At 42.4% G+C, this 15,863-nt stretch overlaps 1 protein-coding gene across 3 annotated transcripts in view; it reads right to left on the reverse strand.

Moving 5' to 3' along the window:
• The window catches only part of GTF2IRD1 (GTF2I repeat domain containing 1), a 1,361,292-nt gene that overhangs the window by 1,074,573 nt on the left and 270,856 nt on the right, over nt 1-15,863 (reverse strand). For all 3 annotated transcript variants that reach the window (XM_078679432.1, XM_078679431.1, XM_078679429.1), the window contains exon 2: nt 12,519-12,689. The gene's annotated coding sequence lies outside the window, so the exon portion shown is untranslated. The remainder of the gene's footprint in view (nt 1-12,518; nt 12,690-15,863) is intronic.

Consider the following 15,863-nt stretch of genomic DNA (forward strand, 5'->3'; position numbering starts at 1 on the left):
GAACAAAGGTTTTGTAACGTCCAGCCTAACAGCATTATAGAACGTAATTGAGACTGGCCATGTAGCAAGTCCTGTTCCATTATGTCTATGGCAGAGGATACAATGCTGTCCAAAGAATAAATTCTGGACGACAGAGTTGTTAACCCATTGTCAACTACAGATAGTGCTTTCTCTAGATTAATACGATCAATTTCTCGTATTCGTTCAGCTGTTTCCATTTGCGTGACTTTCCAAGCTTCATTGTAAACAGCGTATATACCGGCGTATATGAAATGTTTATGACGTGATTTGCGAGGTCCAAGTAAGAATTCTCGTAAGTCAACGCCATCTTAAAGTAAAGTTAAGTGTTGTTTTATATCTGGGAGTGTGGATTTTTGTAGCCATTCAAGGCACCGTTTTCCTACACTGTAAGTTGTTATTATCCCTGGATGTTGTCTTTGGACATATCTTGGATCTGACCGAGTTACTGTAAACCCTTGCGTCTTGTTCAGGAATCTATCTTGACAGATATTCGTGTCTGTGGGCCAGATTATCCATTTTTTCCATTCAGGATTACTTCTGTTTTATTGTAAAATATAATTTACGTCTACCTCCTCATCTCTAGTTCTTTTACTATCAGGTGTGGGCTTAGGTATGGACGGTTTGTTTGAAATCTTTTATCCTAGCCAGGCCAAGACTAGATGTCTGTTGTACAGTCTCATTTAAGAACAGCATTTGTTCTGGGATGATACAGGCTCTGAACAATGCTTCTAAACCTTGTACCTGACAGTCTTTTGTGCCTCAAACAGTTTTTGTCTCAATGTTGTCTTTCCAAAAGTCAAAACCTAATGTGGACAATTGAGCATAAAAGGCCACAGAATAAATCTGTTTAGTATTTGTCAACATAAATTTCATGCCTGTCTTATTAACATTTTTAAAGTAAAAGCTTTCTGGATTTGTGACATTAAAACCTGTAAAGTATGGAAATTTTCTATAGAATGTTTTAGTGCTATCTTTTGGAGGTGTCGGACACTGTTCTCATTGATTATAAGTTAAAACATTTCTAGGGTTTGCAGATTTGTGCAAATGATGACCAAAATGATTAAAACAATACATTTCTTCATAATTTGATGAACCTTCTAAGTATTCATGTTTTGCAAATTTTGCTGACATTTATAAGTCTGCCATCATGTTATTAACAGTCTCAAAGTCCCAATCACCAGAAAATGTACTGGGTGAAATAAAATCACTCAAGGAAACCTTAAATTGGTGTGGAATCTTCAGCAGCTCGACCGGGCCATAAATGTCATAATCAGTTCTATCACATGCTATTCCACCAGGTAGAGGAACAGCTGTGATGTTCACTGATGGCAGGTCTCGTTGTTCATGATGAGATTATTTGTGTGGTTTCAGGAGCAAGTTGATGTTCTTACTTGCTGTGTTCATTTTAATATGTTCTCCATCTATCCGCTTTCCCAAACTTAAAACAAGAACGAGCCATAGTAAGAGATAAAATACACCTAACACAATCCAAAATTCAACCCATGCTGAAACTAGATATGTATTTGCAAGCTGGTGACAGAGTTCCGTTAATTGTTCCTTGAAAGTTTTATTTGCTGGCGTTGTTTCTGGCTAACTTGGATCCTCAGAAAACGTATCAAAGTTGATGAAATAGCCAGAGGCAGTTCTGTCAATTGTTGGCATCGCATCCGGATTATTTGAAATCGTTGGAGCTGCTTGTTTCCTTGACATGTTTGTATAGCCAGATGCTACATCATTGTAGGCGGGAGTGTCTTGACGAACTGTTATTTGGGTTTCAAGAGCCACAAGTTTCATGGCTTTATTGCATAGTCCTTCTTTTCTCACTGCAAAATCTTCAAACGTGATGAGTCTTTCAGTTTGAACCTCTTGGATAGTTGCAAGATTTGGTCGTCTGCTACATCTTGGAAGTCCACTGGGACTACTACTTATTATCGGCCACATGATGTGATTTCACCAGGTCAATTGATACAGACGGTTCTCCTTTCTTCCAGCAAGGGGCGGCAGTAATACTGTTCTTGAATCGTGGACTGCTAATACAGGTACTGGTTTTCTGTAAGAAGGCCCAAATTCCTTCTTATCCGCTATTTTCTCTCTAACCAGATCTCCAATCTTTGGAATCCAGACAGGTCTTGCTGGGACTGGTGATTTTTCTTCAGTGGTCGTTGCCTTTTCGATAGTGTTGCTTAGACTTCTTCTTGTTTCATTTAAGTCCTGTAAAACAGCCAAACGATCTTTGATAACAAAGGGTTTTTGTTCCACCACTGAAGTATGGCGATCGAGGTCTTCAACCAACATTCTAGTACCAAAAAGGATTTCATATGGAGTGATTCCATCCAGAGAATTTCTTGGCAGGTTATTAAGACTACGTTGGACATTTACTAGATGTTTGACCCACCGATCACCCGAACCTAATACCCTAGCTGTTATAGATTGCTTTATGTCACGTTTTTTTCTCTCCACAACCGAATTTCCCTCAGGATGGAATGGACTCGAAAACCGCAATGCAACGCCCAAACTGGCCATGGCCTCTTTGTAAGCCCTAGAGCTAAACGCAGGAAACTGGTCAGAATGTAGCGTGCCGATTGCGTATGTGCCGATAAAGACTCGCAAATCTTTTATAACAGTTCGGGCGTCAGCCGCGTGCTGAGGCCACATCCAAATGAATCTCGAGCAGGAATCCACTGCGACCATGATATATTTGTAGTTACCATCCCTCTGCAAGGGACCACAGTGGTCCAGGTCAACACATGCTAATGGTTTATCTTAAATTAGGAGGGGCGTCTGCACCGGGCGTTTCACTGTTGAAACTTTCATTTTCTGGCAGATTTCACATTCCAAAACATAGTTTCTGGTTTGTTTCCTCATGCGCGGCCACCAGTATCGTTGCTTTAATAATGAAACTGTGGCGGAAACACCCGTGTGTGCAGAGGCTAGCCATTCATGTTCTGCTAAGATCAGTCCTAACCATTTTTGGGATTACTCGATCCCCCACTCCAGGGATTCAAGCAAACGGAACATTATTTGCATCAGTTATATATGAGTACTTGAGTGGAAAGCCTTTTGGTAATGTTTTACCACTGTCTTTTATTGAGGCAGTGACAGCTTGCTTTATTTCGCTGTCTATTTTTGTTTTTGAACGAGTGATTGCAGCTACGGAAGCCGTTTGCACAGCTGCCTTCGCGGCTTCATCAGCCAATGAATTCTCTTCAACGTGAACGCCATCACCCTGATGACTCAGTGTATGGATCACGCGAGTCTTTTGGAGTTCTTTCTGTATAAGAACTACTTGTTCCCAAAGCATTTTATGCTTAATTGTGCCACCTTTTGTGTCTTTAAAACCATTTTGAACCCAGTTCTGCAGATATTCATTGTAAGACTGGACGCAGTAATACGAATCGCACACTATGAGTGTGGGGAATTCGCGATCAGTATTTTCAAGGGCCATCTTGAAAGCCTGTAGTTCAGCTCGCTGAGCTGTACAGTCTCCGAGAGATTGAGTTTTTGTGACCATGGGTCTGAATTTACCATCGCGCAAGCGACCTTTAACAATCGCGCACGCAGTACTATAGGCTTGTTTTCCCCCGATTGCGGGCTGTGTTGATCCGTCTGTATATATTATACAGCTGTAATGTTCTAGAGGCAGAATTTCAGTGGGCAGAGGACATTCTTGTTCATAGTGGAGAAATTCTTGTGTCTTCAAGTAAGGATCAAAAACCTATTCAACGTCTGTCGCAGCAAGAGAATTAACCCATTGTATCCATCTTGGATGTAAAGCTTTTGCATTTGGAATGCTCGCCTTTGTCACTGTCCCTAAGGCAGGTACAGGAGTAACGATGTTTATGCGTTTACCCTGCAGTAGGGCTCTTTGTTTTGCTACCGCATTCTGAACTGCTGTCAGAATTTTTTCTGCTGAAGTGAATAACATTTCAGCTTGTGTGTACAAGTATGACTTGTAAGCTATTGGTACCTTTTCACCTTCATTAAAGGTTAGGTATGTGAATCCACATCTTCCTGGGATGATTCGGATTACAAGGTTGCATTCATTTACGCATGTCTGTAAATGTGTTGTTGCCAACATGTCTGTTTGCACTGATCGCAAAATTTCTGTGTGTTTTTGATTCCAATTAGTTTGTTTGAAATCAGGTTTTATTAGTTCGTAGAGAGGTTTAACCCTTTCTGCGTAGTTTTGAATGTAAGTTCTTCCGAAATTCAGGAATCCTAAAACTGACTGTAAATTTTTCCTTTTTTTTTGCGGGTTGGAGCAGCGCACATTTTTCTAAAAAGTTTGCTGCCAGGCTTTTGCCTTCACTTGAAAGTTTGTATCTCAAGAATAGGATGTTGAGGTGGGCGATTCTTGATTTTTTAAAATTGAATTTGTACCCCTCAGAGGCGAAACCAAGTATTATGGTGTTCACCCTGTTCAAGTGCCTGTCCAAGTCATCATCTTTAAGATAGATGTCATCAACATAAGATAATGCCTCATCATCATACGTTTGTAGTAACTCTGTTACTCTGGTTGAAAATAATCCAGGACTGTTCTTGAATCCCTGGGGGAGACGACAAAAGTGTTGGTGTGTCCCCATTATCGGGAAAGCGATCAAATACCTGCTTTGACAGAAGAAACCGTTAGCTAATAGCTAATGTCGTTTTATATTTTTTGCGCACAATGTTATTCAACAGAGCTGCACTGTGTGCATTTTGTACTGCAAATGTTTTGCAACAAGAGTTTAAATGTCTGTAGTCCAAAACTAGACGATATGTATTGTCTGGTTTGGAGACAGAAAACAAAGGATTGTTCATGGACGAGGTGCATGTTTCAATCACCCCTTGGTATTCAAGTTGATCTAAGATCTCCCTGACCTGTTTTTTAGATTTCTGAGCAGTTGCTTGATTTTTAACTGGATATTTTGGTGAGGAGAATCCTCATCCCATCCCACATGATTTTATATAATGCTGGAGCCTAGGCCAAAGCCCATTTTCTGGCATAGGTGTTTTTTTTTATGAATAGGAATATGATTTGAGAAAGCTGGCATAATGATCTCTTTGCCATGTGGGCACTCCCTGACAAATGCAGGTGGCCAGTCTTTTTCAGCCAGAAATATGTCATAACCCTTTGATAGTTTTTCCCAAAAGAGTGCTTTTATTTTCCTAGTTATGTCTCCCTCTATTCGGAGTATAACTTCATATAACGTGTGTGGTACACTAACCCTGGTATCTGCAGTTTCAACTTGAATGCATCCATTTAGATCCACTGTCTCCAGATGATCCTTCAGGGTCCGGAGTAGGTGACACTGGGTCTGGGATCACATAATCATCCCACTCTAAACCTTGGACCTTGGTTAGACCTGTTGCCATCATCTTGATCCTCGTCCGAGGAATCATCTTGAACATCCTGGACCACTGGAGGTATACTTGGGCCAGTTATCTGCGGCTGTGAAACTACCTGGGATGGTGCAGGTACAGCCTGTACTGCAGAGAAAGAGGAAGCAGGAGGAGGATCTTGAGAGAACCTGCCTTTATAATCCTGCAACATGCCATGAAGATCTGCCAAAAGGGAAGAAGGAACTGAAACCATCTCCTGGCCTGCACTTTTCTGTTGACGATAGGATTGCTGGTAAGAGCACTCATGAAGTTATTCGCCCTCAGAATCAGTGTCTTGACATTTCACTAACAATTGTGAGGGACTATGTGCATAGCTAAAAAAGTCCTGATCATCCCCATCAGAATCCTCTTCTTCTTCTTCAAGTAACAGTGCGAGAGGCAAGGGGGTAACCCTCCTTGGAGACATCATATCCGGCGTTATCCTCTTTAAGGAAATGGTAATCCTCTCTGTCGATGAAGATGTCGTCGACGGAAGATCCACCGTCGATGGTTGAATCGTCGACGACGAGATGGGTGTCGTCGACACTGCCATCGACGAGACCGTCGACACTCCTACCGTCGTCATCGTCGTCGTCGTAGTTGCTCTCGTCGACGACACCGTTGTCGCCGTTGACGTCGTCGACACCCTCGTCATCAGCGCTGTGGTCGTCAACACCCTCGTTGACACACTCGTCGTCGTCGCTGTAATCGTCGTCGACGCTGAAGGCACCGTAGACGAGCCCGTCGATGGTGTAACTTTCCTCACCTGGGATTTAGAAGCCTTCACCGATGGAGTCGTCTGCAGCAAAGTCGACGACCTGGAATCTTTCTCTGACTTCTCAGATGTTAGAGAAGGGGGCTTTTTAAAAGCTTTAGCAGACTCCACCACTGCTGTAGCTGTAGATAGTCCTTCCCTCTCCTTTGCACCATGGTGAGGAGATTTGCTAGGACTCCGGCTCTCAGACTCACCGGGTGTCTTTTTTGAGGCCTTAACTGGACTTTCTGAGGATGGAGAAGGGGAAGCCCTACCCCTTTTGACTGACCTTCTAGATGAGGTGGCAGATGACGAATCCTCACGGTCACTTGATAGAGTTTCCTTCCTCGACTTCAGCTTCTGGAGTCAAGTGAGGAGGCGACCCTCACGGTCCCGGAGGGTCTTCGTAGAGAAGGTGCGGCAGATCTTGCAGTCCACTGCCTTATGATCTGGGTACAGGCAATAAATGCAGTCCTATGCCTGTCCTCCACATACAGCCTTTTCTTGCCACAGATGGAACAAGCCTTGAAAAGGGCTTTCTTCTCCATGTCAGACATTTCCAGGTGAGACACCAAACAATTCTGAAGAAAAAATGCTGGAAAACTAGTCAATTAGAGTTGAAGTGAGCAGAGCTCAAAGGAGACTCCCTTAGCACGTGCGGTAGAAAATCTGAGGCTTTGCGGTTCTCTCAGGAGGGTTCTATGGGGTGGGGCTAATCTGATTGGCTGGTGCTTTGCTTTGGTCTCTTTTGCAAAAAGAGGTGGATATGCTACAAAAGGGAATGAGGCCAAGGCCTTTTTCTTTCGCTTTTGTACCTACTTCTATGTCATTTTGTTACTCCCATTCTGATGACGGGGAATGATACAAGCTATGGGAATCTATGAAAGTTCCAATACTGGAGTTAGTAATTCTTCCTTCGTAATAAAGAGCCTGAGCAGATCTCATTTCTTCCTTATACACTTTTATGGCTTCCCTGTATTTTATTTTGTTAATTGCAGACAAATCTTTTCTCCATCTTCTCTCCAGGCTAGCTAGATTGGCTGTTATTTCAGGTAGATCCTTACAGAATTGGCCAATGCCCCCTGGGGGAAGATATATTAGAATCCCAGTAAAAGTACAAACATGGGATAGACCGATTGCTAAAAAAAGACATTTGCAGTCGGGTATAGGGCTTGCTAAAATACGGCAGTTGAGTTCGGTTTTATAAGTAATTGCTATACCGCCTCCTCTGCTTAGCTCTCGATCAAGTCTCCGAATAACATACCCAGAAAGGAGAGCTCGTCAGCCATGTTTCTGTTAAAAACAATCTGGTAGTAGGATCAGTGGGTCACTGTCCCATCCTGTGTTGCACAGAGGGTGTGCAATACAGGATGGGACAGTGACCCACTGATCCTACTACCAGTCAGTTTATAGTTTACGCCGTGGGATACGCGACGATACTGTGACTGCACCCAAAAACACGTCTTACATATCCCATAAAAATTCGCTGTGCGTCGAGTCAATACTTCTGTTAAAAACAGAACATCAGGGCCCTCTTCTTCCAGCAATAACCAAATTTCCGTAGAATGCTTAGGAATCGATCGACAGTTAAGTAGAAGCATTTTAAAAACCGTCCGCGGGGATATGACTGTGGGAGCTTTTGTGACGGGCATAGTTTAAATGAACAGTAAGGGCATTGATTAACCTTGCTGTGAGACAAAATTAAATGAACACACTTACTCCTCATAGCCTCTCTAAGGTGGTGAAGCTGGTCGGAGGTGTAAGAGAACATTTCCCTTGTAAATTCGGCAGGGGTGGTGGCCCCTGGGCCCGGTCGGTGCGGTCAGGCACGGATGGGCGCAGACGGGCTTGCCTCATCCGCCCCTTTTGTAATCGGGCGTGCGCGTCGGCGTCTAAAATGCTGACCTGAATGTTAAAATTTCCCATTAACTAATGTCGCAGCCCCCCGGGGCTATAACAGAGCTCCCTGTCAGTGCAAGCAGAATAAAGTGCAAAGTAGACAAAAACTCTCTGTAGGAACACAGGTCATGTTCAGTGAAAGGCACAGCTGCGTGGCCGTGTCATCCGCCCCTTTTGTAATCAGACAAGAGGGGGCCACAATTTAATTTAGAAAAGTTCAAACCTTCCAACTAAAATAAAAATTTAGATAATTTTATATTTTTTCTGAATTAAATAAAACATGTAATCACTTGTGTATTGTTTTGCAGTTCAAATCATATTAATTGCCTAAGCTGGTTGTCCCTGAATTCCAATAATGACTCAGTGGGGGTCCCCGTATTCCAGTAATTATTCAGTGTTAGGTTTCCAGACTCCAATAATTAATTACTGGGTGTCCACCGAAGTCAAAAGGTTAAGAAGCACTGGGTTAAACAACCTGGGAAGAAAGTGAATGTTACTTCATATATAGACAAAAAAAGTAGCAGAGGCCTTTCTGGCAATAGAAGAAGTGTTCTCAATAATGGCATTCAGATAAGACTTGAGAAAAGAATTGTTAACAGACGAGTTTTGAGTTTTCAGGTAAAAGCAAGGAAAGTTGTAGTCTTTCTAATATGAACCAGGAAGTAGTTCTGTGCCGTTGTCACTGCTCCTGTGAAGGACTGTTCCATAACTTAGTGAGAGATCTTGAATTTGGAGATTTACATGAGCAAAGAGTCCTTGTTCCTTAAGCCTCATGGTCTGCCTGAAATGATCATGTGTTTGGCTAAGTATGGTGAACTATTTTTGTGTAGGGTTTCGTAAGCAAGGCTGTAGAGTTTGAAGCATATTCTTGCTTGGAAAGGGAGTAAGTAAAAGTAGTATAGGTGTGATGTAGTCAAATTTCATTGTTCTGAAAACCAATCTGGAAGCTGAGTGTTGGGCTGCTTTGATTGGGGTCACATATGAATGTAGGATTCCTAAAATCCCTAAGGTGTTCCTGAAATCGAATCTCGGGATGACAAGAATGTGTACTGCTAACATTTGTTGATCGGGAGGACTAGAAGCCTTATTTTCTTGAAAGTATAAAGATCGCAGCTCGCAGAGTAAGCATGCTAGTTAAAGTGTTGGATGAACAAGAGGTTCAGGAAAAATTGTGAATCCCAGTGATTTGATTGACTACAGGAGGGATGAATCATGCTTTATCAAAGATCAGGAATGTAGGAGGCTGGCTTAGTATATGGTGCACACTTATTCAAGTGAAGCACCCTGCACTAATCCAGACAACCCTCGTGGTGATTTTAGTGGTCTTAGACAAGCCTACAAAGCTCCCTAAGTGGTAGCTGTGTAGAGCAGCCTTCATTCTTAGTCAGCAGTAGTGTAAAGCAGATGGATTTACCAGTACTAATCATATAGTGTAGGTTAAGTGAAAAAGAACCACAAAGTGCAATTTAAAAATATGTATTTATTATAAACACTCACTAACACATTGCAATATCTCCTTTCTGACGATATAATCACAATACACACAATACTTCAGTAACAGAACACGTAAGAAGTAGAAATGCACAGTGGTCTCCAGGGGGAGACCAAACCATATACCAATAAAGTGGAATGTGAACCTCGACCTAAGTCGAGACTGGACCCAGAAGACGTAGAAGAGTCGGGGACCCAGGAACCCCACGGAGGCCATGTGCAGAGTGGAAACATGACCGCGTGCTCTATACAAGTCAATGGGTAAGTCGAGGTTTCAGTTTTAAGAACTAAGACCCTTCCTAGAGGACCCAGAAGAAACCCTGTGAAAGATGGAAGATTGAAGAGTCACCCCACCTGTGAATACGCCGGGAACAAAAATACCTACACCAGGGAAGATGGGTGCATTGGTGCGAAGTGATGTCGGAAACCGCCGTAGACCACAGTGGAGGACTTTAGTAACGTTGCCGCTTGCGAAGAAGGTGAAAGTGTCCGGTGGAACTCAAGGGTAGATTCAGGAAGACAAGTACCTGCAAGCAGAGGGGACAGAGTCTATGTCACTCAGGAGTGACCAAGAGACAAGAAAGACAAATGCCCACCAATGTCGGAAGATGCAGGAGAGTTGAAGGTGACCTTGGCGCTGTACGTGTGGAAGACCAGGAGCCATTCACGAGCTGTCCCACATTAGCTTTCAAGAGCCAGGAGGTCGGTGTCTGGCAGGAGCACCAACAATCCTTGGCAGCGGCAAACAACGTGGCAGACAAAAAAGGTGCAGTGTCTGGACCAGCAAGGTCCAAGGGACTCATGAAAAGCAGGTAAGTCAGAGTAGGCTCCAAGAAACAGGGGAGCCCAATGGAGTCAAATAAGACCCTCAAGAGGACCCGCAGGCTGGAGGCACAGGAGTAGCAAGAGGGCCTCGAGCAGCTCACCAGAGATGCAGGCCGACGGTGCAGAGGACAAAGATCTTGTTAACTAGAGATGCTGGAGGCTGGAGATTCTTGGAACCCGAGGATCTCTGGTGAAGACAGTCAACAAGCCTTGGCAACAGTAAGTCGATGAGGTGTACAGGGGTACTGCTCCTGCGGTTCTGACGAGGGATACTGGCTTCAAACTTGCTGTGAAGACAATGCAGGCCTCGAGGGAGATGCAGAACCACCACCTGTGTTGATGAACCTTTCAAAGTCCAAGAGAGCTCAGGAACAGCAGACCAGTCAGCTATTTTGCAGTGCCGACAGATGCAAGGGAGAGACTCCTTCACTCCAAGGGAGATTACTTCAGGTGTCTTGGCTGCCCACCGGCCTGGGGAAGAACCTGTATGGAGCACAGGCACAGATGACGCAGAAGACTGGCAGGACAACGAGATCAGGAGCAGCAGGAACATTCCCAGTGAAGTTCCCAAGGTGAGGTCCAACAAAGTCCAAAGTGTCCAGACGGTTGAAGAGGAAGTGGTTTTGAATCTGAATCTTGTCCAATGACAAATCTAAAGACCCACCCACAGATAAGCCCCTAAGTACCCTAAGGAAATGGTTGGATGATTCAGGGGCTGTCCCAGGCGGGGCACTGGACAGTGGGGAGGATACTCCCATGCCCTTTGTCCAGTTTTGTGCCAGAGCAGGAGCCAAAGGCTCCCTGAACTGGTTCTAAATGGAGTATGCAAGGAGGGAACCAAATGTGGCCTTCAAAACAGTCTAGTGGTGCTGGCGAGAACCCCCACCATGGCCTAATACACCAAGTCCTGTCTGGAAGGTGGTGACAGGAAACCTATTGTCCTAAGTTCCCCTGCTTGAGCTTGGGTCAGCAGCAGGAGGGTAGAATCATTTCTCTGGTCGTCAGCAGCCACAGCTTGCGGTCCGGGTCTGATAGACTTGTACAGGGAACACAGAGGGCTTCCTGGATGAGTCACACACTGCATGGAATCACACCTCCAACACTTATGATTCCAAAATGTTTCATAATAAACATACCAGGGTTTGTTACAGCCAGTTTAGAGTTATCCATCACATGCATTGCCACTTTATGTATCATAATGCACAATACCTGGAGAATGGACTCTTGGAATTTTGGGGGTGTCCTGCTCATGCACGGGCACAATCATACTTACAACCAAGCACTCTGCCTGCAGAATTGAAAGGCCTGCCTTAGGGGTGACTTACAGGTTTTAAACGCAGTGACCTCAGATATACGAAAATGTATATCTGTCGTAAGTGGTGCTAGCACCATCCTACACAGGCTGCAATAGCACACCTGTGGTCACAATTTGAGTTGTCTCCAATGGGTGGCATAATGCATGCTTCAGCCCATGGGGGACCACTTGTGTACCTATGCCCTGGATACCTTAGTACCATATACTAGGGACTTATAAGGGTACACCAGTAGCCAATCTGGGAGTTACCCAAGTAGTCACCATAGTCCAATTTAGGGAAGAACACAAAGACTGGGATCCTGATTAGAAGGATCCCATCAGAATAGTCAGAAAAACCTAATGACACAAGCAAAAAGTGGGGGTAACCATGAAAGCAGATGATACTTTCCTACAAGGATGGAAGAAGAAACTCAGTTTTGTTTGAGATAATAGGAAGGAAGTTGTCTTTTATCCAAGACTGAAGCTTGCAAAGACAATTTTTAAGGGTGTTGGTGTCGTGAATGTTTCTTGTTTTCACGTACAGCTGAGTGACATGGAGAAATGGAGCAAGAACAGAGCCCTGAGGGACCCAAGAGAGAAATTTGGTTGATGGAGAGTTGCACTCCCCAAGACTCAAAGGCTTTGACTTATATATGTACTTTAAAAAAACCATCTTCCATAGGAACCGATTATCAACATACAATCTAAAACAGTGAAATGGTGTCAAGTATATACAATTTAAAACAAACATTGACACTCTGTAGAGTATAAGTATATGTAGAGCTACTGAAGTCTGTTTACAGGGTCTTTTTAAAGAAGTGGACTTGAAGTATCTGTTTATAGCACCATTTAAAGTCAAACAAAATGCCATACCTTGTAGGGCCATTTGACATCGCGTATACCTCCTTTTTGGGATTTTCGTACAGGCATCCATGTTTTCTGAGATCTGCCCAGTCTAAAGGTTTAGCTTAGGCCCCCTCACTTCTTTTTGCAGATTGTCCCTTAAATATAATTTCTTTTTCCCAATTATTATAGTCATTGTCCCTGCAATTTGATAAGGAAACATGAAACAATGTAAAATATATATTTTAAAACTGTCTTTTACAAAATAACTTTTCACCCATCTTTTAAGAATATTTTTGTTGCAAAAATGTACACTGTTTCCAGAGATATTCCAAAATTTTTAGCAGCTTTTCTACACCTAACAGCATATTGATTATTGGCACATGAGTTAGAGAACTCCTTGCGCAGAAGAAATCTTAAAGTCATATCTTGCTGAGCAAAGTGTATACCAATAACTTTGTATTTAGACATTTCAAAGTTACAGCATGATACACAACCACACCCATGATGTACACACCAAATATGAATTCAAAGCACCTCATAACATGAGAGATAGGAAATCTGTTCTTTCTGGGTGATCACCCCATATTTTTAGCATCTTGCTGGACCCTATATTTTTGCAGGCTTTAGAACTCTGTGCACTTTAACCTTGCTAAATATATGGTACAAAATGTACCCAGGGCCTGAATGTTAAATGTCACTAGTGGACTGCAGCAGTTATTTTGCCATCCACTAAAGTGATAGAGTAAAATATGGCTTGAGGCCTACCATTGTAACATAACTCTGGCAAAAAACTGCAATTCCACCTGTCAAAATTAACCCTTTTGATAGGGTAAAACCTTTCATTTAAATATTAATATTACCCCTTAGTAGGCCCTGTCGCCTACAGGCATAGTGCATGGTATTTAAAATTAGGACATGAAGAAATGTAATATTAAAGAACACATTTGGGAGTAACTCTTTTAGACACAAAGTGAACTGGGTTATAATAGCGAATCAAAAATTATTGTACCCTATGTTATTCTTTTTTTGCCTCTCACGCACATAAATCACATGCTCACATACAGTGCATTCAGATCATAAGCCTTGTTTTTAGAAAAAATATATCTCTTCCTTTGTTAAAAAAAACGATGTATACAGCATTAAAAGTATTACAAAACGAAACGATTCATAAAATCTTTTTTACAAAGAGACTGTAAACAGTGTTATAGTAGAGTGTTTCCCATATATGTATTGCTCCTTTGGTTCCACACCAATTATAGTTTAATACATATTTGACATTTCTTTGTGGGCATCATTGTTTTTAATTTAAAGTCTGTCCTGAAGAAGGTGATGTCAACCAATTTTGGTCCACCGAAACGTCGCGTCGACAACTGTTTTCCATGGTATTACATATAAATTGTTATATATTTTTTAATGTATGCTTATATGTAGGAGACTTACTGCCAGATACATTATCTGCACAAGTGTTTACCATTATATTCACAACAGTGGTTGGTTAGCAACAAGGGGACTGATGCTCAGGTTCATTTAGTGAGTTTAAGGGTTCGCCCTGTCAAAGGTTGTGATTGTTTCTTGAAGTAAGTAGTTACCCTCCCCAATTTATGATCCAATTTCTGAACATAAGAACACAACTTAAAATGCCTAGAGGTGTATCCTTTATATTTGTATAACCATACTATTCAAATAATCATAGATTCATTTTTCACCCATTAGCAAAAACTTGAAATTCACTATTTAGTACGTCAATGTCCTGATTTATTCTCTGTCCTACTGTGTCATACCGCCCTTATTCAACACCACGCTATTACTCATCCATTGTAAGACAACTCTTCTTTAATGGTTTAAGACAACACCATTTACAGAATACTTTAGGCGAAAAGAGGGGCAATAAAAACGTAAATAATGAAAAGCTTTAAAATAGCATAATTGACGTTTATACTTTAACCATTATGCTAGTGCCTAAACCATATAGCTCACTATGACTCTGTAACAATTTGAGGATGGTCAGTGATGCAACAAGTTCGACATATATACTATTGCCTCGAAATGAGGAAAAAGGTGGGGCAGAAAGGTCTGGTCCACATTATGGCTACCATTAACTTTATCAAGTGACAGATCTCACTGACCTCTTCTGATAAGAAAGAAACAAAATGTTCTACTATTTTGGGTTTATCCACTTCACAGTGCTTCTCTTTTAGTGCCATGAAATTCCACTAACTTTTCAACATCTAACAGATAGTGCCTTTGTTCAGCACTAACAGTACTGTAAGAAAATGGGTTGTAAGCAACAGCCACTCTTTTTGTCAGGCTGAGCTACTAAAGTAACCTGAGCTCACCCCCCGTGGTAACTATGACACAGAGCAGACAGGCTTAACTTAGAGCATCATGTAAAGAATTTATGCACTACCAAAACAGTCATTGAGTGAAAACGCAACACAACCGACTCGCTCCCTGAGGTCAGAATCCCTATTTTTTGCGACTGTCCCTCGAGTGAAGAGAGCGCGCCTGGGAGGTCGCTCCTTTGGATTGCTGGCACCCCAATTGTGGAACTCTCTGCCTTTTCCACTTCGGGCAGCCACTTGCTTACTAGCTTTTAGAAAGGACCTTAAAACTTGGTTGTTCACCCAGTAGGCCTTCTTTGTTTGTTGTTTTTCGTCTGTGATACTTTCTCTTTTAATGTGTTATGTTAGTTTACTGCAGCCTGTTTCAATTAAAAGCGCCGGGACACTCTTTTTGAGTAGCCGTGCGCTCTACAAAAACCATTTTAACATAACATAACATAACATAACATAACAAGAATGTTAGAAATGGGGGTCTCTAGTTGGCAGAGGTATGTACCTTTGTCCAAATAGGGACCCTTGCTGTAAGGGTAAGGGGGATACACACTTTAGATAATCCCTGGTCACTCCCTGGGTAGCTTGGCACGAGCACACAGACCTATCCCAAAGGCAATGTGTAAAGTATTTGTACTCAAAACACACAGTAATATAGTGATAACACCACAAAAGTACACCACACCAGTTTAGAAAAATAAAGTATCTTTATCTAAACTCAACAGTACCAAAATGATAAAAATCCAATATACATGTAATAAGAATACGACTTTAAAAACGTTTCAAACAACTTGGTCCATAGAAAACTATGGATACCTGATTTCTCACAAAGTACCTGTAGATGCGTCAAAATTCACTAGGCCAAACAGCCGCAGAGATGGGAAGCGTTGAGAAACAAAGAGATTAGTCAGTTCCTGAGACCTTAGGGAGGCGATGCAACAGTTCTGCTGCAAGCAGGAGAAGTGATGCGTAGAATCTGATCTGTAAAGGGAAGGGATGTGTTGACTCTGAGACGATTCTGGTCTGTGGGTGATACGTT

The sequence above is a fragment of the Lissotriton helveticus genome, chromosome 3_1 (assembly GCF_964261635.1).
Source record: "Lissotriton helveticus chromosome 3_1, aLisHel1.1, whole genome shotgun sequence".
In the NCBI taxonomy this organism is placed as follows: domain Eukaryota; kingdom Metazoa; phylum Chordata; class Amphibia; order Caudata; family Salamandridae; genus Lissotriton; species Lissotriton helveticus.